We start from the raw sequence: 15,198 nt of genomic DNA, 5'->3' as shown, positions 1-15,198 counted from the left end.
TAATTGGTTTTACATACTCAGAATACAGTCAAAGGTCACTCACTTGATAGTTAACAGAAACTCGGATTTGAGTAAAATTCACCTATGCTGACGAAAAGAATTGTTTTGTGTTGCTGATGATTATTCCCCTGATGTTAGAAAAATTAGAAAACTGTCAAAACCTAGTGCGATCTCAATAAATAACCCTCGGACATTTCTACATATGTATTATACTTTCTCACACCAGAAAAAATAATGTCGTACCCTTTTGTTATAATCTGAAATATAATTTGACTCAAAATTAAATATTAGTAGTCATATTGAGAATATTATTTTATTTGCTTTTAAAAATTTGGTTATTTGGTAATAATTAGATTATCCAGATATTCCAATAATATATAACTTTCTTATTCATTTGTAAAAAGTATGGTTGAGTATGTGTCGCTTATTTGGAAACCAGGTTGCAGCAAACATTCCAACAATCTTGAAAATATTCAGAGAGTATACGAAATTTGTAAATGTTTTCCTTTCGTACTCCACCAACAAATGCAGGGTGACTCAAAATTCACTCCCCAGCGGCCGGATATATATAAAATAAAAAATAAAACAAAAATGTAGAATACTAAAATCTCGAAAACGAAGCCGTTTTCGGAAAATTTTCAAAATAAAAATTCTAATTTATAATTTTTAATGTTTAATATTAACATCCATTTAAATCCGTACAAAATAAGAAATAGCAAAAACGAAGATCCTTCTGGCTTTGGCTAACCTTCAAAAACATTACCATTTTCGTTAATATACTTCTGCAATCTGTGGTAGAACTCCTGGCAACAGAAAAGAAATTAGCTTAATTTATTTCCGCTACTGCTTCATGAATCCTGCCAATAACATAATCCCCGCCAACAGGCACAGTAACATAAACCTTTTCTTTTCTGTATTCCCATAACCAAAAGTCTATTGGAGTCAAGTCAGGAGACCGGGGTGGCCATGGTGTTGGTCCACCTCGTCCAATCCATTTATTAGGAAAACGGCGGTTCAAAATATATATGTCGTACTTGTAATGTGGCATGTACATAGTTGCACGTTGTTGTAGAGGAATATTTTCTAACAAACCTGGCAAAATGTTCTCGCAAAAATTACTGTAATTTTCACCACTCAGTTTTTGTCCGACTAACTTGATTAGTCAGTCGAAAATTGCGCATTTATTGAACTAAAATTTATTCCAAAACAGCTCCGCTTTCGAGATTTTAGTATTTTACATTTTTGTTTTATTTTTTATTTTAGAATATATATCCGGCCGCTGGGGAGTGAATTTTGACTCACCCTGTATATCCTTATATGTCTACAACGTAGTCATCTTGGCATTCATCGAATTAAAAACTGAAGAAAAACGTTTTTTTTTCTGGCATGGAATGTTTCACATCAATTGAATGGTTATCCTGCAACTATTGCATTTCAACTGCAGCCAGTCCCATCAAGGAACCTCTTCATCCTTGGATGAATGAAAAGAAGCCATAGTCGTGCGTCCATATAAAGTCTGGCGAACCTATCGAGGATAAAAGTTTCATGGTCGTAGCTTCATCGAAGCTGAATAGATTAATCCAGCCACGACTACATCTAAGTATCCTGGAAAGCTTTTCAGACACTTCGGCACCTGATATGATTATTTCGGTCAATCATACCAGTTTATCCCAACATAATTTGCTGGATTGTGCTCAGAGTTTGACATCGTACGTATATGTTCATCATCACGTATGCCTCTGTCAAATGGTTTAATTGATATGATGGTTCAAACGGTGAAAAAATCGACAGAAAATTCTCCATACTGTTTCCACAGATGTAACAATGAGAGGTTAGACAGACAATCGTCCTCCAGCGGAAGAATTCTGTAGACGTCAAGCTCGAACTCTTGACATGTTCGAACCTATTTCAACTTTTACAAGCAACCACACCCTTGAATAAACTCAAATGAAGGCTTAGTTCGATGCCCATCACAGAACTAGTCATCAAAACTTTGAGGAAGGAGAGGAGCTAGTGGTTGAACTTTGAAATGATAACCGTGAGAATGGTACAGTATCCAAGTTGATGTGCAGCAGTTTTAACTGTAAAATAAATATATATTTTTTTAAACCCGTCACGAGTTAAAATCAAACAGTTATTAGAGTTAATTAATTGCACCAATCATGGTCTAAAAGGTATACTAGAACAATCGCTGAAACGAAAAAGTTATTTGCATATTTAATCAGGTTTCTATACACAGTAATTTATTTATAAATAAAGGGTCCCTGCGTTATATGTTAAAGAGTATGACCAGTAACCATTTTGATATATACCATATTCATAGTTTCCAGATCCCATTTATTATATTGATTTAATGAAGTCAGGGACGTGGTGAGTTGTAAATTAATAATAATTTTATACAAGATATACATCCGCGAAATATGATAAATGGGATAGGCACTGTATTAGGTTTACCTGCTTTTCGAAAGCTCGTTAACGAGATTACATAACTTCAAAATTGATCATAATTTTTTTAACACATTTTATATTTTTGCGACAATATTTTTTGTAAGTTCAAATTCGGTAAAATTGATATTTTTATATTTTTAACAAGTAACTTATATATTTTTTAATGTTTAAGCCCTGTATGGATTATACTACAAAAAGTAAATATCAACTGTTTGTTTTTAAGAGTAGCCTCAAAACAGTAAGTGTGTTTTCCTCGGAAACATTTGGAACAAAACATTTTGTTACGATTTTTTAATGATACTAAGATGCGAATGAAAAGGCACGACTCGTTTTCTACTCAATAAGAGCTGTTTATTTAGATCATTTCTTAGTTTGGGAATTTTTTCTGCGATTGCGACAAGATATATTTACAGTTACATTACATTATATATAGATTACATTGCATATCACATTATATAAGCATACAGTGATATGTTCAGCAGAGCTTATCGCATTATTATACAAAAATTCTGAAAATTTCCTTCGAACGGCACGGTTTTGTCGTGGCTCGTGAGATTTAAATTCTTCTGGTGATTTTGTGTTAATATCAGTTTTATTTTTTGTGTGTGGTGTGTTGCAGTGGCCGCACTCTCCCACTTGGAAAAAGTGTAAGACATTTTTCTTAATTATTGGCAGACATTTCATTGATGAATTCTCTGTTAGCTGCAAAATGACATTGTGTAGTATATGTGGGTCGGTGATAACGACTAGAAAATCCGGTATTTTTTGTTCTGGTATGTGCAAAAAGCAATATCATATTTCTTGTATCTACAGCGGACCTGCCGATTTACAAGCTGTTTTTAAATCTTGCATTGGACTTTATTGGAAATGCAAAGACTGTGTAGACATTCAATTAAACAGCGAATAATTAAGCCATATCATTGAGCAGAAGATAGCAACTTCTTTGGCCCAGTTCACTGCACAATTTGAACAATTTAGAAATGAACTTGTACAAAAACTTTCTGCTTCAAGTGTTCCTGTTGTCGCTGATCACCTTGTAAAGTATTCAGATATTGCGAAAAGTAAAACTAACCCTGCTGTCATAATTAAACCAAGAAAAAAACAACATAACTCGGAAACAAGATCTGAGTTACTTCAACAAATGAATCCACTTGAAACTGGAGTACAGTTTACTAAAGTTAAAAACGTAAAAGACGGAGGAATATTAATAGGCTGCAGGAACGTTGATGAAAATGAAAAATTAAGAAAACTTGCAGTTCAAAAATTATCTTCGAACTATGAAGTCAAAGAGGTACGAGGTATAAATCCTAGAATTCGGGTAGTTGGCATTAGTTCTGAAATAAAAGAAAATGAAGTTATTCAAATTGTAACTAGAATTAATATTCAAATAGTTAGTTCTGATTGTAAATTAATAAAATACTTTCCCACTAGGAAGAATAGAAACGTTTATCAAGCCGTAATTCAGTTAGATGTAAAATCATATCAAAATGTTATGTATGCAGGTAATTTGTTTGTTGGTTATACTAGTTGTGCAGTCTTTGATGCTGTAGACATTTTTAGATGTTATAGATGCTATGAATATAATAACTCATCTAAATATTGTAATAAACCTTGTACTTGTCCAAAGTGTGGTGAAAACCATGAAATTAATGCTTGTCAGTCAAACATATTCAAATGCATAAATTGCACTGTGTTAAAAGATAGAATAAAATCTGACATTAGCACTGATCATGCTGCATGGGATATAGTAAAATGCACGGCTTACTCCAATGCCCGAGATAGACTACGCACAGATTTGTTACTCGTTCGTCAATAGCAATCAATCGATCAGCAAAAGGATTCAGTTGATCACGGGCAGTCTGTGTCCTTGGACTCTTAGGTATCACATAAAGACTCATACGATGCCAATAATACTCTTAAAGTATATTACCAGAGTGTCCGTGGTTTGAATACTAAAGCTGTGGAACTATATAATGCTGTTTCTGTTTCACATTGGCCTGTCATAGCTCTAACAGAAACTTGGATTAGTTCGTCTGTATATGATCGGGAACTATTCAATAACAATTATATAGTCTACCGTGCAGACCGTAATTATAATTTGACTAACTGTAAAAGAGGAGGTGGGGTACTGTTAGCAGTTAATAAAAACTTAATTTCCTCACAAATAGATATTTCAAAAGCTAATATTTCTCTAAATGGTTTCATTGATATGGTATGCGTCAAAGTTACAAGTTTAGATTCTTCTATTTATATTTTTGTTGTTTTTTACATCCCGCCTAAAAGTAGCATTGACATGAGACGGTTTTCGAATTCTTTATTTTATTAAAGGAAATTCATAATAGGAATATATTAATTCTTGGCGACTTTAATATATCCAGCTACCTATTCAACCATGATAATAACCAATCTGACTCATATACTACGCTATTGGATAATTTTTTAAACTTTTTAGATTTAAAATAGTATAATTTCATACGTAACAAAAACAACAGGATACTCGACTTTGTGATCTCCAACAGTCAATGTTATGTTGAAATTTGTAATGATATGCTACTCGCGGAGGACAGTCACCATCCTTCTCTTTCTATATCTGTCAATTTTAAGGCAGATCGGTATGTAGCTTTTGATGATAATTTTGTGGGACATTATAATTTTCGTAAGGCGAATTTTCCCAATCTATATGAATGCCGATTGGAGTATTCTTCAACAGTTGAATGATATTGATAAAGCTTGTGCTGCGTTTTACAATCAATTATATAAAATTCTTGATCAGCACGTACCTAGGATAACTTCTACGCGTAAAAGGCGATATCCAATTTGGTTTAATACTAATATAATTGCTAATATTAGATTAAAAGAGAGGGCTGGACGCAAATATAAGAAATCTGGTGATCCTAATGATTTAGATTTGTTCAAACAACTTAGAGCTGTACTAAAAGCTGATATTAATGCAGCTTCAATAAAATATGCCCAAGACTTGGAAAATGCTCTGATATCTGACCCTAACAAATTTTGGTCTTTTGTAAATAATAAAAGAGGCACTTCTGACATCTCGGGGGACATGGAATATAATGGAGCCTGTACACAAGGCCAGTCTAATATTATTAATGCTTTTGCAGATTTTTTTGTAAAGTCATTTTATAATAATAAAGTGACAGCCTGTGAAAGTGAAAGAGTCATTAGAACCAACAGTACTTTACTAATAGATTCAGTTAGTGACCAACAAGTAATACAAGCACTAAAACAATTGAAACCTAAATTTACCACAGGACCGGATGGCATTCCAGCCTTCTTTGTAAAAGATTGTGCCTATGTACTTGCTAATCCTCTCTGTGATTTGTTCAATCTTGCAATTAAATCTAATACTTATCCATCCTGTTGGAAAAGAGCCAAAGTATGTCATGTTTTTAAAAAAGGTAAAAAAAATGAAATCGCTAATTTTCGGCCCATTACAATTATATGCAACTTTTCAAAGTGCTTTGAAATTATTTTATATAAACCATTATATAACCATGTAAAAGATGCCTTATTTCCTCAACAACATCGTTTCATGTAAGGTCGTTCAACTGTAACAAATCTAATGTGTATAACTCAGTATATTGCCACAACCACTGATATTGAACCTTCAAACAGATGTCATATATACTGACTTCTCCAAAGCATTCGACAGACTTGATCATAAAAAGCTACTGTTCAAATTGAACCACTACGGTATCTCCAACACCTTAATTGATTTTTTTAAATCCTACCTATCTGGTAGATGTCAATATGTTTCTTATCATGGTCACAAGTCTGTCGAATACATTAGTCCTTCTGGTGTCCCTCAGGGGTCCATATTGGGTCCTCTCTTCTTTAATATTTTGTCAATGACATTATGGATGACTTGGATGTCCCCTGTCTGATGTATGAGGATGACTTGAAAATCTTTTCAAGTATTGCGTGCACTGAAGATTGCCTAAAATTACAGTCAAATTTATCGAAAATATGTCCACTAATAACAATTTAAACTTGAATATACAGAAATGTTGTGTCATGACATTCACCACAAAAACCGCAAAAACATTATACATATAGTTATAATATAAATGAGCAAATTTTAAACAGGGAAACAACATTTCGAGACTTGGGTGTAACCTTCGATTCCAATCTAACGTTTACCGATCATATACAGTCCGTACTGGCTAATGCATATAAAGTGCTGTGATTTATAATGCGAAATAGTCGTGAATTCGCCAATGAAAACTGTAAAATTGTTGTACATTGCGTTTGTTCGTTCCAAGTTGGAGTATGCGTGCCTTATTTGGAATCCACATTACAATGTACATATTAACAATATAGAACATGTACAACGCAAATTCTTAAAATTTTTGTCATTTAAATTGGATAATGTTTATCCATGTGTTGGTTTTTCTCATGATGATCTCCTTAAAAGATTTTCTCTAACATCATTGAAGGATCGAAGAGACAAATTCTCACTTTTTTTTCTTCATAAGCTATGTCAGGGTGTTATAGACAGCTGTGATTTGATTAGTTATTTATATTTTCATGTTCCTCGTGCAACATCCAGCCATGATCAGTGTTTTTATTTATCAACTCCTCGTACGAATATTCTCAAATACTCTCCTATATACCAAATGTGCAGTTACTATAATAACCGTCAAGAGTCTTTGGACCTATTTGCAAACGTGTCAACTAATAATAATCATTGAGTGAACATGCATTATATTCATGGTGTTAAGTATGTTAGTATACATCTTTTTTTTGTATTGTTATTTAGTTATTAAATGTATTGTATTTTTCTGTTTTTACCCATCCTGTAAATGGAATTTTCTGTTGGGTGGTGTATAAAATAAAATAAAAATAAAAAAAAATAAATAAAAAGATATTAGATTGATTACTACAGACGTATCAGCTAATTATTGTAAGTGTCATAAATACATACCATAAATAAATATATGTAATTCTCTGGTAAAAGCATTTTTTATTTTAAATATAAGTTTGTATACAGGATGTTTCGTGTATAATTTATAAAAATTAAACTACAGCTTCCTGATGATATTTGTAATAGAAAAGTTTTTTTTGCAAATTAAAGTTCATTTATTCAACGAAAATGAAGGCCGAGCCTGTGTTATTTATTAAAAACTTTGGAAATGTTTTTATGCGACCCGAGATGCAACCTTATAATCTAGGTCGGTATAACCTAATACTAGTAATACTAAAAGAAGGTTAGGTTACATTGTCATTCATTCATTTGTGCAGTCAATTGATTTTGTATTTGTATTGAATTCATTATTCACTTAATTATTAAATATTAAGCATCGTCCATTGACCCATGGTGTTAAAAAGTGAAAAATTCCAGACAAGATAGTGTAATTTTTATAAAGAAGTAAAAAATAAGAATAGCGTGCTGATTACATTAAAAACGAGATTATTATTTCTTACTTTGCTTAATTTTTTAGTTTGTAGACAAACTAGTTTTACAATGAACCGAGAAAACAATGCATTTACTATTTCTATTGTACCGGGAACGATGGCCACAACGTCATCACCCATGTGCAAATACAATCCTACAGTGCGTTCAGCGGCCGCGAGATATGGGAAGTGTTATTCCTCAAGGAGAAGGACGTGGTCAGCAACTGAACCTTATTGTTGAAGATGCAGTGTCGGAAAATCTTGACGAAGACCCCACAATTAGTACTCGACGACTCGTACAGCAAATAGGAACCTCATCTCGTACCGTACATCGCATCTTAAGGCGCCAGCTGTTGCACCCCCATCATCTGCAGATTCAAGTTCAACAGATTTTACCCCCGGATTGTGATCAACAAATGCGTTTTTGCAGATGGTTCTTCTGGCAATGTGCCAATCAAGTAGACTTTCCTGTTTGTTTGTGTAACAGATGAGGCGTCATTTACCCGTGATGAAGTAAATTTCGATGAAAATCCTCCCGCGATTAGGAAAAATTATTTTCAACATCGGTTCTTGGTAAATGTTTGGGTTGGCATAATAGGCGTTGAACTCATGGGTCCCCATTTCTTTGAAAGGCGACTAAATGGGCCAACATTTTGACTTTTTAGAGAACCAGTTGCCTGAATTATTGGACGATGTGGCATTACAAGTTCGGACACGCATGTTTTATCTTCAAGATGGGACTCCTCCACACAGTACTAGATAAGTAACGACACTTTTGAATGAAATGTTTCTTCAGCGATGGATTGGACGCTTTGGTCCTGTGCCCTGACCACCTCGGTCACTCGCTCTAACTCTAATGGATTTTTATCTTTGGAGTTGCTCGAAGTTATTGGTTTACAATACTCCAATTGCTACGGTGGAAGAATTGCGAAACTGTATACTTGAAGCGGCTGACACAATTAGGGGAATACCTGGAATTATTAATTTTGTTTCATATTTTAATGGAGTTTGTTTAGTGCACTCAGTTGGCAACTACAGATGCTTGCGGATGTGGTTTTGTTTGCGAACTTTTGCAGTAACAACAATGCATTTAAGATAGTAATTACTATTAATTATTATAATAAGAAAATATCAGTTGTTTTAAATATCTATTTTTCTTAGTTTATACTTTTGCATTGAAAAATTCCCCAAAAATTGAGAGGTATCTTTCTATCTTTCAACGACGATTAGTTTACGCGGCTGGTGGCGGCGGACAATTGAACTTTAATCTACGAAAAAAAAAACCGCAAAAATAGAACTTTTTTGTATAAGATTTTTATAGATTATACACGCCACGCCATTCATATAAATGTGAAAATTAAATGTCATTCCACTTGTGGTTGGAAATTTTTACAATTTTAAAATTTGGTTATGTTTATTACCTTTTTCTTAAAACAAGCTGACTCATCTACTTATTTTGGATTACCACTCTAGAAGGTCAAAAGCATACGAGTATATATTTTTCCAAATTCTACTATATATTTAAACGTAGATTCTTAATAATAGTTTTATCAATTTCAGTACCTGGGATTACATGATAAAAAAATGTTGCTCTACATTTAGTTACATTAAATTAATTAGATAATATTAAATTAACAGCAATTCTTGAAATGCAGAAGTATATTAATTAAATAGTCTTTACACAAAGTATACGCATAACTGGGAACAAGAGCTATAATTTGTTTGAAAGTTTGAAATATAATGTATGTAATATTTTCAGATTGACGACGTAATTGACAGTTTTTTATGTGTCGCGTTTTAACTATATTATGGTAATCAGTTAATTAAAAATAAATTAAGAAGAAAAATTCTACGGAAATTAATTATCTAATAAGCCAAATAGTGTTCTTTGATACCGAAAATCTAGTTATGCAAATTATATTCAACACTACAGAAAAGATGAAACAACAACTAGCATTTAATCAGCAATATCTAGTAAATTAATAAGATTTTTTTGAGGAAAAAATTGTTTTTTAGCACTTTTATAATAGAGCAAACATTATTTTATAGTGATGCAGTATATATTGGATATAAATTTGTTTGTTTCTCTTAGTACTTCATTAATTTAGCTTTTTTTGGGTATTTGGTATTAAAGGATACCTATAACTATTTGATTAAGTTCATTTCTTGAATATTTACGAAAATTTTTAAAATTTAAATTAACTTAATAGATTTAATGTAACGTAAGTATGCAAGAGATAATAACAAACATTTGCGTTGTAACGATTTAATAAATGTAAAAATTTTCATTAACTTATTTAACTTTGAATTAATACAAAAAATATTGAGGAATTAATATTTAAGTTTTACTTTACTTTGTTTTTTATCTTCTAAAAAAATCTTCCTCATTACGTATTTTTATGAAGTTATTCATTTGCGGCATAGTTTTGAATTTTTCTTTGTTTATTTGTCTATTTTGCAACTAGTGAAAGACTGAAACAAATCTAATAAGTTTTGCGCGAGGTTTAGGTTAATTTTTGTAAAATTACATTTCAAAAACCTGCGTATGTTTTTTATTTATACTTTACCTGCTTTTTTAGTGTAAAGTTTTTGGTTACACAGAAATAATTACATAAATATAATATACCACTGTCTCTTTTGGCCGAAAATTTAAATAATTATTTTTTTCTGTTTTGACGAAATGCCTAAATAAACAGAAAAACAATATAGTTTCACCTTTTTATTTTAATTAGTATAATTTAATAAAAGCCGATGTGAATACATATTATAAATTCTGTCCCACAAGAAATATGTTTATAAATTACTAAAACATTTACAGTTTTTACAAATTAAATAATAAATTAGTTAATAAATTAGTCACATATAAAAAATTAGTGTCTTCTTTTCAAACATATTCACGAAAACCTTTATTTGATTTCTCAAAAACTTGATATTAGTGTGGTAAGTGGCAGTGTGGAATACAAAGATAAAAATTATTGTTATACGAACTGAGAAATATGTTTACTTTCGAAACCTTTTGATTATGAAATAATTCTTATATTTAAAATAGAAAACATATTAAAATGAAGATATTTATTCTGAAAAATATTGTTATAATACTTTTTCCCCCTGACAGTTGACTCCAAGAAAACTATCTAATTTACCTTTCCTGTGGCAATGTAATTGGAAATATGATATGACAACAGTTTACTTCATACACGAGTACAGGATACACCGGAAAATATTACTTGGGAGAAGTATACCTATTATGAGATCATTAAAATAGTTCTTGATACACATCATTCAGTAAAACTTAAAAAAAAGACACTCCTTCGCGTTAAGGATAACTGAAATAATGAGGCATATTTAGTTGACCTTAAGAATCAACCAATGTTTAAACTTTGATCACACATATTTAAAATTAACTATGCAGTTCCTGCCTTCTTGAGTAAAATTGACATTGAACATTTTTCGTAAAAAAATTTCGTATGTTTTATATCATCTCAGCTATCAGCTCTACTATGTAATTATTTTGTTACCCCCACTTTTCAGATTTTTCTTGGTTATATTATTAATTTTCTCGAAACATCTGGACGAGATAACAATCTAATAAATGAGTATTAATTCGAAAAAATTGTTGTGTAGTATAATACTAGATTTCTTCTAATTTAGATGTATTTTCAGATTAAAATGCCATAACAAAAACTACATTATTACCACCTGAGTTGTAAATTCCATTATCTTATAAATATTTAATATTAAGGAATAATATTATTTAATGATTTATTTCCTTAGTTGTCGATGTAACTGTTTACGTATCTATTTTTAAATATACTATAATACTATTTGTTGAGATCTAAACAACTTGCTTATCCCCGTCAAGATGCAAGACCTTGTTTTATCAAATGAGCAAGCAAAAGAAATACTGAGTCCTACATTTCTATTTTCATGTTTCTTTTATAAACAATATTTTTAATTAAAAGGACATTATAATTAATGATTATTAAAACATATTTATACTAAACTACTTAATATAAATTAAGTTTAAAATACATTAATATACAGCGTCAAAAAAACACCAGGGGCCTATTTTTTGATAGTACTTTTCAACTTTTCACTTTTCACTTTTCATTTTACAAATGTAAAAAAGCGAATAGTAATTCTGTTTTATAAAAAAATGTACTTTATATAAATGTTATGCATTTTAAGAAACTTCAACTATTCATTTTCACTGTGCAGATTACCAACTGCTTTATGAATATTAATTTTGAAGACTGAAAATAGCCCGAAAAGTGAAAAGTAGGTGAAGACTTGAAAAGTACTTACAAAAAACAGATCCTTGGTTCGAAAAACCCAGACCATGATGCCTACATGGGGTCGCTGAATCTGAATCTGAGGTACGTTTAATCCGATCAAGTCAGGGTCAAGATCAGTCTAAGGCTATATCCCGAAAAAAAGTTAAAGCAAAAAGTTTGACCATGATTGCGGATCCAATAAGACAGACCGAGTAGTTTGAAAATACTGAAAAATAAAAAATATTGTTGAATTTTACATGAAATTTTAAGTAAAAAATATCTCTCGCAATGTTTCGATTAGAAGCATATTGTCTCAGAAAAAAAATCATGAATATTCGAACATTTTAGCATATTTACTTCTCTGTTTGTACTTGCAACGAAAACAGAGACATTAAAAAATGTGGATGTGAATAAAGAAGTTTCTGGGGTCGCTAATTCTGAATAGAGTGTTAAATTTTCAAAATTCAAGATGGCGGATCCAATATGGCGGACCAAATATTATATATTTTAAAATATTGAAAAATAAAAATATTGTCGAAACCTACATACATAATTTTAAGTAAAAAGTCTCTTTCAATGTTCTGATTAGAAGCATATTTTCCGAGAAAAAATGCAGGAATATTGGAATATTTTAATCTATTCGCTACGAATACAGATACCTATTACAAAATGTGTTTTAGTTAAAGGAGTTTTTGAGTTACTTATTCCGCATCCGTTGTCTTTTTAACTCTATCACGTCAGTGTCAACGCCATTTCAAGGTCAAATCGAGAAAAACCGTGTGAGCGTGGAAAGAGACCATTCTTATACGTTTTTGGGCTTACTGAATGTAAATCCTCATTACAAATCTACCTCACCTTTATGATGTCGAAATAGAAAATCGCTTATGCCAATGTAGAGAGTGTGACAAAACCTGTATACCTATTCATCTACAGCTGACAAAAAAACGGAAACGATGGAAGCAAGAACCAGTAATTTTACAGAAAGAATTGAAGTAGATTCAACCGTAGAAGAACAAAATGAAAAATGGGTAGAAGAAAATGAGGAATCAGATACATATTATTACAGTGAGAATAAAAGTATCGTTGACTATTCAAGCAATACTAGTGAGGACGACTATATTATAGTGAGAAGAATAAATCAGAGACAGTATTCTAAGAGAATTTGAGAGATTACAGGGCGAAAAGATATTAAGGAAACGGGGCGTAGATACCAAGGTAGATGGGATATAAAAACAGGGTGATTCAGAACTTATCCAAAAAACAAATTCTGGATGTACAGGGGACCATTACAAATACAATTTTGTAAAGAAAAAATCAAAAAGGGCAGTTCGAAAAGGATTTAAAAATACACTTCTGTACGGCACTGGAAACTGGTCCACTGTAAAATCTGACCTCGCACAATGCGATCGGCATGGCGGTGTGATAAAAACGAACAAAAACTTTCGCAAGGAAAGAAATATGTAAATAGAATTTTATCGCACCTATTTTATATCGGCAAATTCAACTGCTTTTGCCTTTATTAATTAATACAATTAATTTGTGTTATTAAATAATAAAATCATTTGATATACCCGATTTACAACAATTGTTCAAAATTTTATCCACCAACGTGTAAACACATTTGGGTCCATCTTACTCAGTTTCTACGAACTAACACAAATGTTGTCTTGCTTCACCATATCACAAATGCTTCACCATAAATTAAAACGATATCCATGAACTCCGAGTTGCTATACACGCAAACCAATTTTGACACTAACTACCCATTTTTGACACTAACTATACTAAAAAAACTATTGAACAGATAACAGGTAAATATTATTGCAACGACGATTGCAAAATCCGATTTCAGTATTCGGAGTCGCTGAGGCCGCGTGGCTCTCCACGCGCATTGCGAATGACGCTAGAGACTACAGTTGTCCAGCTATGTAGTCGTTGAATGTACTGTAACTTCAATAATTTTTTTCTCGGAAACTATAAGGATTTTACAAAATTTTTTTTTACGGTATTGACTCCATTTCTCATGCCGCATCTATTCCAAAATTTTTTTGGATAAATTCTGAATCACCCTGTATAATTATAAAGAGAGGAATCCAATCCGCAGATCTTTTGACAATAAAATTGTTCGATATCATCAAAGGTGAGGTAGATTGTAGATTTGTAATGAGAATTTATTTTCAGAAAGCCCAATAATGGTCTCACATGGTTTTTCTCAATTTGACCTTGAAATAGTCTTGACACTGATGTGATAGAGTAAAAAAGACACTGAACTCGGAATCAGTAACCCAAAAAACTCCTTTAACCATATGCATATATTATATGTAACTGTATTCGTTGCAAGCATAAAACAATTAAATAGAATAAAATATTCCAGTATTCATGAATTTTTTTCTAGAAAAATATGCTTCTAAAGAATTGTTAGAAACACTTTTTACTTAGAATTATATGTAGATGTTGACAATATTTTTTAGTTTTCAATATATTAAAATTTTTAATACTCGGTCCGCCATCCTGAATTTTGAAAATCTAACGCTGGATTCAGAATCAGCAATCCCTAAAACGGATGAAAACTGTCAAATTTTTTACATTTACCTTTTCACGATTTGACCTTGAATTGACCTGTACCCTGACCTGATCAGATTAACCTTGACCCCAGATTCGGATTTAGCGACCCCAAAAACATACAAACATCATGGTCTTGTCTTTCAGACCAGGTACTTTTTTTGTGGCACTGTATAATTTTGCTACTTTTTTTTTAAATGTCATATTATTTGGGATCATAAATATCATTGTCTACATTTACAATTCTGCATTTAATCTACTATAGTAAAGAAAAATATAAAATCTTTCAGAGAATTATTAAAATCTGTAATTATTGAGGAATATTTAGTGACGCATTTTTGCGATACCTGCAATTAACCTCGAATAGAATTACGAATTGACGAAGATTAAGTGGAATTACGATTTCATTGGTTTTTCATTTTTTTAAATTCCAAATCAAACCTTCAAACACCTTTTTTGGGAAAAAGATCAGTCATGTCAGTTTGTAAGTTTCAACCTCAAT

This window comes from Anoplophora glabripennis, unplaced genomic scaffold, assembly GCF_000390285.2.
Source record: "Anoplophora glabripennis isolate ALB-LARVAE unplaced genomic scaffold, Agla_2.0 scaffold122, whole genome shotgun sequence".
In the NCBI taxonomy this organism is placed as follows: Eukaryota; Metazoa; Arthropoda; class Insecta; order Coleoptera; family Cerambycidae; genus Anoplophora; species Anoplophora glabripennis.
Note: the sequence above shows the minus strand (reverse complement) of the source record.